A 12,253-nucleotide genomic window follows, 5' to 3' on the forward strand; every position below is an offset into this window, starting at 1 on the left:
CAGCAGGCTGGGGCCCAAGGTGAAGGCCCCGCATATCCAGCTCAGGAGAAAACCAAAGGCCTCTGTCACTACTAAGAGCATCCAGTCAAGGACCCGTGAAAACAATGCCACAGGCTGCCTGGGTGGGACAGTGGTGCCCAGAAAGCCTCTGCAAAGGCCCTGTCCTAAGAGCTGAAGGGGCAGAGGGACCAAACTTGACTCCTGCCTGCAGGGTGGAGTTGGAGACTGAGGATGAGTCCCTGGCAGTACCTTTGTGTGAGCCGGGAGAAGTGAGGAAAGAGACCCAAGGGAGAGGTGGGGGAAGAGGGTGTGGGGCCTTGGCAATGGGGGTGGGGGCAAAGCCATCAGAGAAGCTTTTGTGGGGTGACCAGCAAACCAGAATTGAGGTACAGATCGGCAGATGTACAGAAAGGAGGCAGGCACAGCTGGGCCAGGTATCCAGGTCCAGGCTGCGGATCTGAGCAGATGATGAGAGACAGGCACCACCCTGACCTCTGCAGACAGCCCTCTGAGCTTTCAGTGGGACACTCTGGCAGCTGGGGAAGGATGACTAGAAAGAGAAGTGACAGAAGAGGCAGAGCCCGCCTCAGACCATTTTAAAACAGCCCAGGCACATATTGGCCTAAAAGAGGCAGCAGCACAGTGACTAGGGAAACAGGGGACCCTGGGGTGGAGGCAGTAGGACCTGGGGACCAATTTGGACTGTGGGAGGAAGAACACCTGAGGCTTGAACCCAACTTCCAGGGAGAAGCATGGCATGGGCAGGGCATTGGTTCAGGTGTACCTGCACTGAAGCCAAGCCCAGGGAGACCCAGGCACTTCCTGGAAATTCTGATTCCAGGCTGGAGTGAGACCCTGGCATCAGCGAGCATGCTTAGAAAGCCTGCAAATGGCTGTCACTGTGAAGGCAGAGTTGAGAGATCTAAGAGAAATGTTCTAATTCTACAAATGAGAGGTGGGAGTAAGGAATTAGTTTATGACTAATTTATTCTAAAGGCTCTTTAGGGTGACTTTGAGGCATGGTCAGTCTGGAAGGCCTTGGTTCCCCGGAAACGGGGAGGTATTGGCTGTGGACTTCCTGAGGACAGTGGCCTGCCTTATCCAGCTCCATCGTCTACACTCAGTGTCTGCATCTCCTCACATAGACCTAAGGCCCCTATGCACGCTGGGCAGCATGGGCAGGAAAAGGGTGTGGTTACAGCTACGCAGCATCCTTCCCCACCTCCCCTTTCCCACCCTTCCAATCTATTTTTAAAATCTTAGGCTGTGGGGTGGGCAGAAAAAACCAAGTTTCACCAGGAATAAGTTCACTCGCCTGAGAATGCTTAAGTCCCTGAAAGCTCTGGAAGCTTCGCGGTCAATTCAAAGTCAGGAGACTGTACGTCGATAGGGAAAGATTCAGCAGCTTCAGTAAGAGGTCTGTGTCTGCAGGTGAGTTAATTATTGAAAGCTCTTCATTGGTCTTGTCCTGGCTAAGCCTTCTTTGAAGCACAAGCACAAGGTGATATTCTTTTAGACCCAGGGGTCTTAATGAAAGTCAGATGATAAGGCTCACCATGAGCAATTCTGATGCGTGGTGACAAAAAGAAGGAAGACAGAGCAGCAGAAGGACCTATGGAAGGGAAAATCTTCTAAACCCTTGTCTGGAAGCCAGAACTCTTGGGTCAGCATCTCAGACACACATTCAAAGCCAAACAAACCGGCCAAGACCCAGAGAGATTCTGGAACAACTAGACTGTCCAATAGGGGACAGAGTCTCAGGAGCAGCAACAATATTCTGCATCACATCCTGACTAGGAGGGTTTTAAAATGTGAAGCAAAACCAACAAGAGCAAGTCTGACTTGCTGGTACAATGCCCATCATGCTGAGCGCACAGAGCGGTCCCAGTTTCTGAGAGTACGCACGGCCTTCACTCACGTAGTCTACAAAGAGAACTTTATCAGAGTCAACTCACGTCCCCCATTCTTTAAGGCCAAGCTGACCAATATGAAATAGTCACATGAGACACTTGAAGTTTTAATCAAAATTAAATAAGATAAAAAATTCAGTTTCTTATTCACAATGGCCCCATTTCAAGTGCTCAGCACTTGTGGTTAGGGACGCCGTGTAAGCAGATAGAGAACGTGACCGTCACCACAGAACATTCCATGGGAGGATGCTCTTTGAGATGCTGGCTCCATACAGAAACCAGTCAGCTTCATGTTTAGGTCTAGAAAAACAGAGAATGTTTAGTCACTGTGGTCACTGTTAGTGTATCCCTGGGGTACTACCCCAGGAAAGGAAGAAAACCCTGTAATTTGGCTGATTTTCCTGTATCTACTAACATCTCAACAACAACAAAAAATAGCAGCAGCTGTTATCTCTATAAATGTTCACCTTGTGCTGTTTTGTTCTTTATTTTACTGTCGATTTTGATCATGGCCTGGAAGGGAGTCTGTTGTACTGTAATATCCCAGCTCTGTAAATACTGGGCTGAGGGGCATCTGAGAGAATTCACGGAGGTTGCAGCCTTGATGATAGAGCAAGAGTCTCATCTGAGCTGAAAATTCTGGTCCCCACCATTATTTCCAGGGATTACGTAAAAATGGAAAAGCCTGATCATGGGGGTCCCTAGCAGGTTTCATATTTTAAGTCTTATTGTAAACTCTGTAACATTTTTAACAAGACAGAAAAACACTTTTGAAGGACTTTTGGAAAAGCACAGGTGTCAGCAGAGGTATAAAAGGAAGACACCAACAAAACAAATAGCACGCAGAGGGTGTGGCCATGTTGATGGAGAACAGAACTGGCTGTGACACTGGACTTTTGGGTCCTTAGAGAAAGGAGTCACAGGCTGGGCAGTCTGCTTGGAGGAGACAAACCAAATCCTTCAAAGACTGGGTTTTGCATGTCCATCTTTCACATCACTGTGACCTAAGCAAGCTGAGGCACAGCAAGATGGAGGAGGTAACTGAATCTGGAAGTGGGACTTTTTTCACTGGATTTTTTTATTTTTAAAAATGAGAATTTCATTCCTTAACCACCCCCTACATCCAAACCAAATGACAACAAAAAATCACCACCAAATTCTGACATAACGATAGATCTGGCTATCAGTAAGAAAATAAACTGACCCCAGCATGCATCTCAAACAAAAACTAAGCAGGAGAAATAGTCAAGTCTGTTTTCTTTAATGTTATAGCATATTTGGTCATGTCTAAGTATAAGGTTTCTAGTTAAACAGAAATGGTTTCATTTCATTTGAAATGGTACAGACACAGCTATCGATTAGTGTAAGTATAAAAATATCCTTAATTATGTAATATACTTACAGGATATACATATATTAATACATCAATAAGCATAATAATAATGTCACCAACTGACTGTGATCACAAATTATTCCTCCTTGTACAGGCAACACAGATTCTAAAAGACACATGGAAAAGCACTAAAGGTTTTTTTCTGTTACATTATTTCCCTTAGTGAAACTAACTTACATAAAGCTTAGCAGTTACACAACCTAAACAAATTGTCTTGTTGATCTTCTCCTAGTAAGCAATTAAACCTGAAAAACTTTTTATTAAACGTAAAGCTAAATTTATTAAAAGTCATTTATCCCAAACTGCTACTTCACTGATAATTGAATTAGTATGTACACTGCAATTTTTCTTTACCCAAATGTGTTTTTTATTAAAGTGAAAAAAACCACCCATTTTTAAAAACATATTATCTTTAATCCACTGCATCAACCTCATTCTTATTTAAATCACTGTGGAAGAAAAACTAGTACCACTACTGTTCTTCAATTAAATGAACATAATTCTAAATACGCTGCATCTAAAGGCAGAGAACTCGGACTTGGGTTTCTGAAAGTGCTGCTGTTGTGAGGAAATGAAACTATAAGGGCCCAGTTATTTCCTAACCTCACCTTGGCATACATAAAAATCAAACCTAGGGGCTGTGGATGTGGCTCAGATGTAGCTCTTGCCCGCCATGTACGAAGCCCTGGGTTCCATTACCAGCTCTATCCCTTCACCCCCACCAAAAAAAAAAAAAAAAAATCAAACCCTGGGAATTGTAATATCTATATCTGTGAAACAGCTATAAATGACGCTGTTTTTCAAAATTCACTTTGAATACCTTTTTAAATGACTTAAAAGTTTTACCAAGAACCTGGTGAGCATACTGATATTTTTTAAAATTCTACCACTAAGTTAAGATAGGTACTTAAGTTTGTTCTATTTGTCTTTAAATATTTTGCTTGTAAGAACTTGAAAACTGGCGAGAAAGCAATCTATTAAAACCAAGTGTTTACATTACCAAACAGGGTGTTATGTGACCAAAGATAATGTTTAATACTTTTTAATCAGAAAATAATTTACGTAAGCAGAGTGGATATAGGTTAGTGGCAGAGGTATCCCCAGCATGCATAAAGCTTGGGGTTTGACATCCAGCACTTCACAAAGAAAATATTTCATTAACCTCTTAGTTCATAAGACTTTATTAAGATAAACTAGTAACACTATCCAAAATTTAAGACAACAAGTAAGGTTTGTACAGGTAGGTTTCAGACTCAAATTCTTTGGGATTTTTTTTTCTTTCCAGTTTTCTTTTTTCTCTGATTTAATTTTTTTCCTCTTATTGGTAACATCCAATAAGTCCCTGTTTTAACACTTGCAGATATACATTTCTCAGTAGGTTAAAATTAATGAAGCTGGTTCAAATAGCGGAGTTTAAAGTCCCTGTATAACCTAGCTTTTACTTAAAAACCTCGACAGTGGAATTTCCTAAGCATAAGCTATTAAATTGACTGCCTCTGTAAAAAGCTACATACGACAAATAGCTTCTGACTGGTACAAAACTGTGTGTATATGTAAGGGAATATACAGATATAAGATTTTACTTATAAAATACATTACTAAAGGGCTGGGGAGATAGCTCAGCTGGTAGAGTGCTTGCCTTGCAAGCATAAGGCCCTGAGTTTGATCCCCAGTACTGCAAAAGAAAAAAAAATTACTAAATGTGCAGCTTTCCTATAACTACATAGAATTAAACCTCTATAACTGATGAGTTCTCAGATAATACATTTTATTTGCAAACTTTGAATTCCTGCTAATCAGAAACCTTAAAAAACACACCAGAAGCATTTCAGGGAAGCAGATGAATACAGGCACAAAGAAATTTTTGCTATGGAAAAAGAGCAGCATGATCAGGGCACCATGTCATCTTTTATATCTTCATAGACTCACTGTTTTGTATACTCGTTGTGATAAGTAGATTCTTCTGGCTATTGCATGTCACCTGAGGCTAAAAAAGTAAAAACCCTGGCCAACTGCACTTTAAAACATCTTGAATACTGCACAGGAGCTGGAAGAGATATTTGTCCAGTGGGGTGTGTGTGTGTGTGTGTGTGTGTGTGTGTGTGTGTGTGTAATTAAACTTTTTTTGCCATAAAAAAAAGCAAATTAAATTTGATTAGCAAAGAGTCAGTTGATTTCATTCACTTATAGGAGACAAAGAATTTCTGATGAAATTTGGGTTGCAACCTACCCACTAGACTGGGAAAAATACAATACACCTCGCACTATCCTGGGGTAAAGCAGGGGTCCAGATAATGAAATAGCTACTCCTTGTTCCCTCTATGGCCCAATTCCACACATAACCAGCAGCAATGGAGTCAGCGCTCAAGTCAGCTCCAGAAAGTGACCAGAAGCCCCACCATCATAAGCACTGCTCTGTCAGGACAACTGATTTTAAAGAATTGCATATGAAAGTTTAAAGTGCAATTTCTTCACTTATCATTTCAGGGGAAACTTCCGAAGAAAAAAATTAAAGACTTGGCTTTCCCAATGCGTGGCTACTCCTCTGCTCTGCCGTTCTTAAACATAATTTATGTAAAGCAGGCTTTTCTCTAAATATACCATGCTTTTCCATATACACATTGAAAATGATATTTGCATACAGCGAGGGTATGCGCTGATACACACATGGTAAAAACTTAAAAAATATGGACTGCATAAATCAGGAGCTGATTTTAAATATACACCAACTTAAACAGATTTGTTTGCAATTTCTGAATTCCTCAGGTAGAAAAGATCTCTCTTGCTGGCTGTGGTTCTAGAAGATGTTTATACTCTATAAGAGTGTACAAGAATGCTTCCCACATAAACAAAGAAAGGAAGGTTCCAGGATTTTGGTATTCTAACCTTGCCTTTGCTATTAAATATCCGCCCGATGAATATGATGGAGACCAGCGAAATCAGTCTGTCATGCTACAGTAAACATGATATTCTGTGTGCTGCCCAAGACATTTTTTCTCATGAATATGTCGCCTGCCATTTATTATGAGATTTTTCCCCGATTGACACCCCATTATGTATATTCAGTCAAGCTCAAAGGAGATTTCAAGTGATCAATATACTATTTGTGCTGAAAGTCTATTAGCAGCTCTAGCAATAAGCTCTGTAGAGAAACAAAAATGGAAGTGATATTTAGTGAACTGAATTACACAGAAACCCATGTTTTGGGCAAGCGGGTAAAGACAGGAAGACAGGAAAGCAAGGGACAAGGGAAGGAAGGACAGATGTTTTCCTAAATAAAATTCAGATTTCTAGAGCCTGGTCACTAATGAAATGCATGAAATACATGAGAATTCTTCAAAAATATCTTAAATTACACATTGAGATTTGCAAGGAAGGGAGAGGTCTAACTCAGCACTAGTCCCTTTCAGAGAACAAGCAGTTCCTTGTTTAAAGAGTCAGATTTGGAAGGACTTAATATCCATAAAATGGAGAAGGCGGATCCAACCCTAGAAAATCTGTAAAGTCCTGTACTATCCAACATGTTCCTGTGACACAGCGAGGACCTCCTGCAAATTTTAACACTTTCCACTTTATACCTTATGTGTGCCAGATCCCAACATGTGACCTTCATCAGCTGGGCTATGGCACCTTGGTTAATATATGTGAGGATTTCATCTGACCCAAAATAACTACCCCTGAGCCTAGATGTGCCGACATACTGGAAAATATCAACTTGAACCAGGAGAAGATTAGAACAGGCAGGGCCACTCAGAAAGATGTGACATCTGGGGGAGACGTCAATTCCAGCATTACCCAGACACTAAAGGTTCATATTCTTTTACCCTGAAAAATAATGTGGTGGGGAGAGGCAGAGAAGGACACCCATCATCGGCTGTGGTGGCACACATGTAGTCACAATGCTGTGCAGTGAATAAATGTTCATCTAGGTTCCATATCCCCCCAGGAGAAGATATCACCTCCTTCCAGGTTCTTATGAAGCTAGAGTCTTCGGTAGAAGGACAGAAAAGTGGAAAGAACTGTTCTGCACAGATCGTCAAGAGTTATCGATATTTAATTATTTAGCTTGCTGAACTTACATTTTGAACCACTTTCAGGCAGAAGAGCAGAGTCATTACCCACTGTATCAGCGGAATACCTGTAAGACCAAAATATTTAGATGATTAGCAGTCTGGGTAGTTTGCAAATTCCATGAATAGCAAAGATGATTTGCAGTGATTTGAGATGCCTCCCAAGCTACATCCGAACAAAAGCTATTTCTCATAATATTTTGAGTCCTAAAACTGAGAGCTGGACTGCTTTTAAACTAGCAACCTGAAAGATGACAGAGGAAAAGAATACACTTCCTTACAAGAATAACTGTATTTATTCATTCATTCATTCCCTTTTCTGGATGCTCCTAAGTATTAAGACACCCAAGTACAACAGAATCGAGAGGCCAACATCCACTAGGAAAGAGACAAATAAAATCCCTCCCCACTACTCTGAGTCTTGTCAAAATGAAGAATTGAATAATCCTAACTAGCAATTCTAGTTTGTGTAGGATGCATGTGTATGTGGCAAAATGTGCTCACTAAAGCACATTCTTCAGTTTTGCAGAGATATGTATGTGCAAGTGTTTAATGTCACATAAATTTAAAGGAGAAGCAATTTTCAAATTGTTTTTTCCAGAGGCTACTTATCCCCTACTGCCTCAATCTAACATATAGCACCCAAAACTTTAAAATCTTTAATTTTAAAAAAGTATTCATTTTTAAATACTTAAAATCAATGATATTAGCAACCCTACAAACCCCTAAATTAAGTGGATTAGCAAACCATGTTTTCTTCAAATTCCTTATAAAACACACATACTATGACATCCTCACATAGAAAAGGGTAGATTCTTGTAGGTCAACCCTAAAAGCAGTCAAACATCAGCGGTCTCTCCCCATCCTAGAAGGTTCTTCAGTGCCCTAAAAAAGCTCACAGTACATGAACACCATCTCTTGTGGTAAAAAATGAAATCCGTTGGTGGGCTCCGGCAGCCCAGGTATTTATTCACCCAGCACATTCACTTCACCAGGAGGTGGGTGTTCTGGAATGCTCCTCATACAATGCTATGTGCATATTTACTGTCGGAACTCAAGGAGGTACTGTTCTGGAACCTTCTCACACTGCAATTAACTGTGCAAGTAGGCAGAGCCAACTTCCCCAAGATAATCACCACGTATCTTAGGAAAAGACCCTCTTTGAAACTGGGCTGCCAGGGTGCTGGCATCTGAGCAAAGAACCAGATTCAATTGATTTTTTTTTCCAATTTGATTCATGAAGCCTCTGATGAAATCTATTTTGATTTTTAGAATGACCCGCATTCATAGGCAATTTATCTGATTGTGTGTTCTTGGTGACTCTCAAAGCCTTCTAGGTGGTAGGATTTGCAGGTGTCATTTGGGAATTTAAATGAGTGAGAAAATAGCATAAGAAAAGAAAAAAAAAAAGCACCCAGAAGATGGTTTCAGCAGCTTTGAAATTACATTATTAGTTCAGAAGAGAACATGCAATTTTCATGGGAAGTATTACATTAGACTCCAATAACTGCTGAGATGCTGTCAAATGGTCACTACATTCAGATTTGGAAATGCGTTCATTCATTCTAGCCATCAAGTGAAAAGTATCATGTTCTCTTTAAATGATTTATTTACCTTTTAAAAAAAAGGTAAATAAACCAAGTGGGCATCTTTCTGAATTTTTTTTTCTTTTCTTTTCTTTTTTCTTTTTTTTTTTTTTAAGAAAAAGGAAAAAAAGTCTTTATATCCCTTTTCTTCTTGGTCAACTCTGATGTCTGCAGTAGACGATGCGGGTAAGCACTGCTATGATCAGAATGAACTGTGAATTCATAATATCTCTTTTTCCAGAGTAGCTCGAAACATTTTCTTTCTCACAGATTTGAAATCTCCTTGCCTTGTTGCAGAAATGGCCTTCCTCTAATCTGATATGACATGACTGGGTTCTGTTTGAAGGACCAGGCAGTGAAAGGTAGATTCATTCATCTATTTCTTTCTCCAGTTATGCATCTCTGTTCTCACTGAGATGCCAGGTGCTTGTCTATCCCACAAGCTGGTTTATTCCATGCATTGCCTGAAAATGAGCCCCCTCTTTCTAAAAGGACTTACTTTTATAAAAACATTTTATTAGGAATAACATAGCAAAAATTATTATTTTTGGCTTCATGATACGCTTCGATATCTGTTCTTCCAATCAGGTCTTTAAGCCCCAGGATCTTAAAAATTTGGAAGCGGCTCTTGCTTCACATCTTTTTTTTTTTTTTTTCCCCATCAAAATCAACCTCTCAAAGTTAAATGTACATTTTAACAAGATGACGGGTGAAATGGAATTACACTGTGCTTTCAAGAACTACCTATGGATTAAAGCCTACCCTCCGAAATGTTAGTAATTATTTAAATAAAGGTAACACCCAAGCCTAGACACTGCCCCTCCCTGCACCACTGCAATTGTTGAATTCCTTTCCTGGTCTTTCATGCAGATGCTCAGAAACAGGGTGGGGCCCTGGTCTTGCAATGCAAGGGGAAGGGAATCTGTGCTGTAAAGAAAACTCAATTAATCGTTCATATTCCAGTTTTCCAGTATTCTTCACAAATACCTTTGAAACAGTCATGATGTTAAGAGGGCCACTGTTTCTAATGTTAGGATTCAGCTTTAAACCTTTGTGTCAAACCAAATGTGCTATGCACAAGCATGGATGACAGGTATCAAAAGGAAGGTGACAAGTCAAGGGATTGGGAAATACCTCCCTGGAGAAGAGAGGTGAGGGGAAGACTAGCTTTTCTGGGAATGTCTCTGGTGATGCTTATATTAATTTATTTATTATTAATTTTTTTTTACAAGTACAGTTCAAGTCTACAAGTAAAATCCCACCATGCTAAGCCATGCTGGTTCCCTTATGAGTCAGCAGGCCACTAAGCAGTCAGTCGGTACAGAAAGAGTAAATGGGCAAGAGCTGTCTTTGGACACACCCATTTTACTAATCCTGACTGATTTTTTTTTTAAATCATCTTTGGTGTCTGACAGACTAGCATCAAAAACTGTACCCTCCCAGCTCTACCAAGAAAAATCAGGCTCGGGTGTGGACCCACTACCCTTCAGTTCTTTCACTGGGTGCAATTGGATTAGAGCTTATTTCTTCCTAAATGGGCAACTCCTGCTTCATTTTCTCTCCAGTCTGCATGTTATCAGCTTGACATTCCCTTCAGTGGCATATGACAAATCAAATTGGCCATCATTTTGCACTCCTCAAAGGAGGATGTTTTCTGTTTCCCAGGACAGCTTCCTTCGCTCTTACAACCACAGGCAACACCAAAAAAGATCTTTTTTTTTTCCCCCCTTCATGTTTTTGTTTGTTTGGAGGGGGGAGGCGGGGTGGTAAGAAATAATGGATAGAAATAACTCACCATAAATAAAGGAAAGCAATGGATAGCCATAAAGCCAAAATACAACTTAAATACCTATGCCTTAAAAAATTCATCAAAAAGCTGATATTAGCTTGGAAAAACTTTACCAAAACACAAAGTAAATTATTTTTCACATCTTTTTGCATGATTCAGCACTTTGAATACTCATTTTTGCCAAAAAGTTAAAAGATAAAATAATATTTTCTGGATGCCTTAAAACCTCACACACTCTTTTAAACTGAACCAGCTGCACTTCTACTACTACATACAGGAGTAGATCAGAAATTCTCAGGGCCACCGGTTTGTGCTGCAACGGCTAATGACCACTTCAGAGTCGCTCAATTTCCCTCTCTGGCATGTGAGTGGCATTTGGGGACAGAATGACCCGCCGCAGAGGCTTTGCCCCTTCTCGGGTTGCTCCTCCCCTGACAGTCCCCCCAACACACACACACACACACACACACAGGCACACTGAATGCACCTGTCTAGCCCCTGACAGCTGCAGCCACACGTTCGTTCCCACCTGATGTCTTTTCAACCTTTGTCAAGTATCTCAAGACAAAAATTTCCCGAAGCCCTACCCCCCACCCCAAATCAAAGCTCTCGCCCAAGCCCCGGGCCAGTAGGAGCACCAAAAGGGCAAGAGACCTCGGAATCGCTCTGCAAGCTTGACCTAGGCATCACACGAATCCGCGTCCGCATTCGAGGACCCTGATGTTCCCTGCACTGTCCCCGCGGCATCCCACGCCCGCGCTGTGCACTCACCTGCCGAGTAGCGAGTCACACAGCTTGATGGTCCAGACTTCATCCCGACCTCGGCTGGCGAGCCTCTACCCTGCCTGGATGCGCTGGATGCTCCGGGGTGGCAGGGAGCACGGGCCGGCTGTAGCAGGGCGGTGGGAAGCCGGGAGCCAGCAGGAGGAGCGCGCCCGGGCGGGTCCGCGCCGAGCCCGAGCGAGCGGGCGAGCGGGGCGGGAGGGGCCATTTGTAACCGAGCAGACGCTACCACCGCCCCTTACTCGCGGGGGGCGGGGGCGGGCGGTCAGGTGACGGCGGCCCACCCTCCGCCGCGAGCCGGGTGGTTCCTGCCCGGGAGGAGCCCCCTGGCGCGCTCTGATTGGAACTCCCGCCGCAGTGGCGGGGGAGGGGGACACGTGACCGCCCTGCCGGGCAGCCCCGCTCACCCCACCCGCGATGGGCACCCCATCTTCCTCTTGGAAAAGCCGGGGGACACAGAGAAGGCGGGGGAGCACGCGGTGCAGGCGAGCCTACCAGCCCCTTTAGCCGCAGTGCCGGCGATCCCGGTCGCCGAACCCAGGGAGGAAGGGCTCCCACAGTAAAGCCAGGCTGCCTTCACTGTCCTCCCGCCCTGCCCTTGGCCGCAGCACCCTCCCTTCTCGGCTGCAGTACCCGCCCCCACACCTCCAGGCACGGACACTCAGTGTAGACCACTGCCACTCCATGGATGCCAGTGTCACTTAAGAATCTTTTCTTCTTCT

General features: G+C 42.7%; 1 long non-coding RNA gene across 1 annotated transcript in view; it reads right to left on the bottom strand.

Moving 5' to 3' along the window:
• Positions 1-11,729, bottom strand: part of LOC306647367 — a 100,585-nt gene extending 88,856 nt beyond the window's left edge. Inside the window, exons 1-2 of the long non-coding RNA XR_013760086.1 lie at positions 11,520-11,729; positions 7,383-7,441 (exon numbers count right to left, since the gene is read on the bottom strand). This is a non-coding gene — a long non-coding RNA (uncharacterized lncRNA). The remainder of the gene's footprint in view (positions 1-7,382; positions 7,442-11,519) is intronic.
• Positions 11,730-12,253: the final 524 nt, after the last annotated feature.

The sequence above is a fragment of the Sciurus vulgaris genome (genome assembly GCF_902686455.1).
Source record: "Sciurus vulgaris genome assembly, chromosome: 16".
Classification (NCBI taxonomy): domain Eukaryota; kingdom Metazoa; phylum Chordata; class Mammalia; order Rodentia; family Sciuridae; genus Sciurus; species Sciurus vulgaris.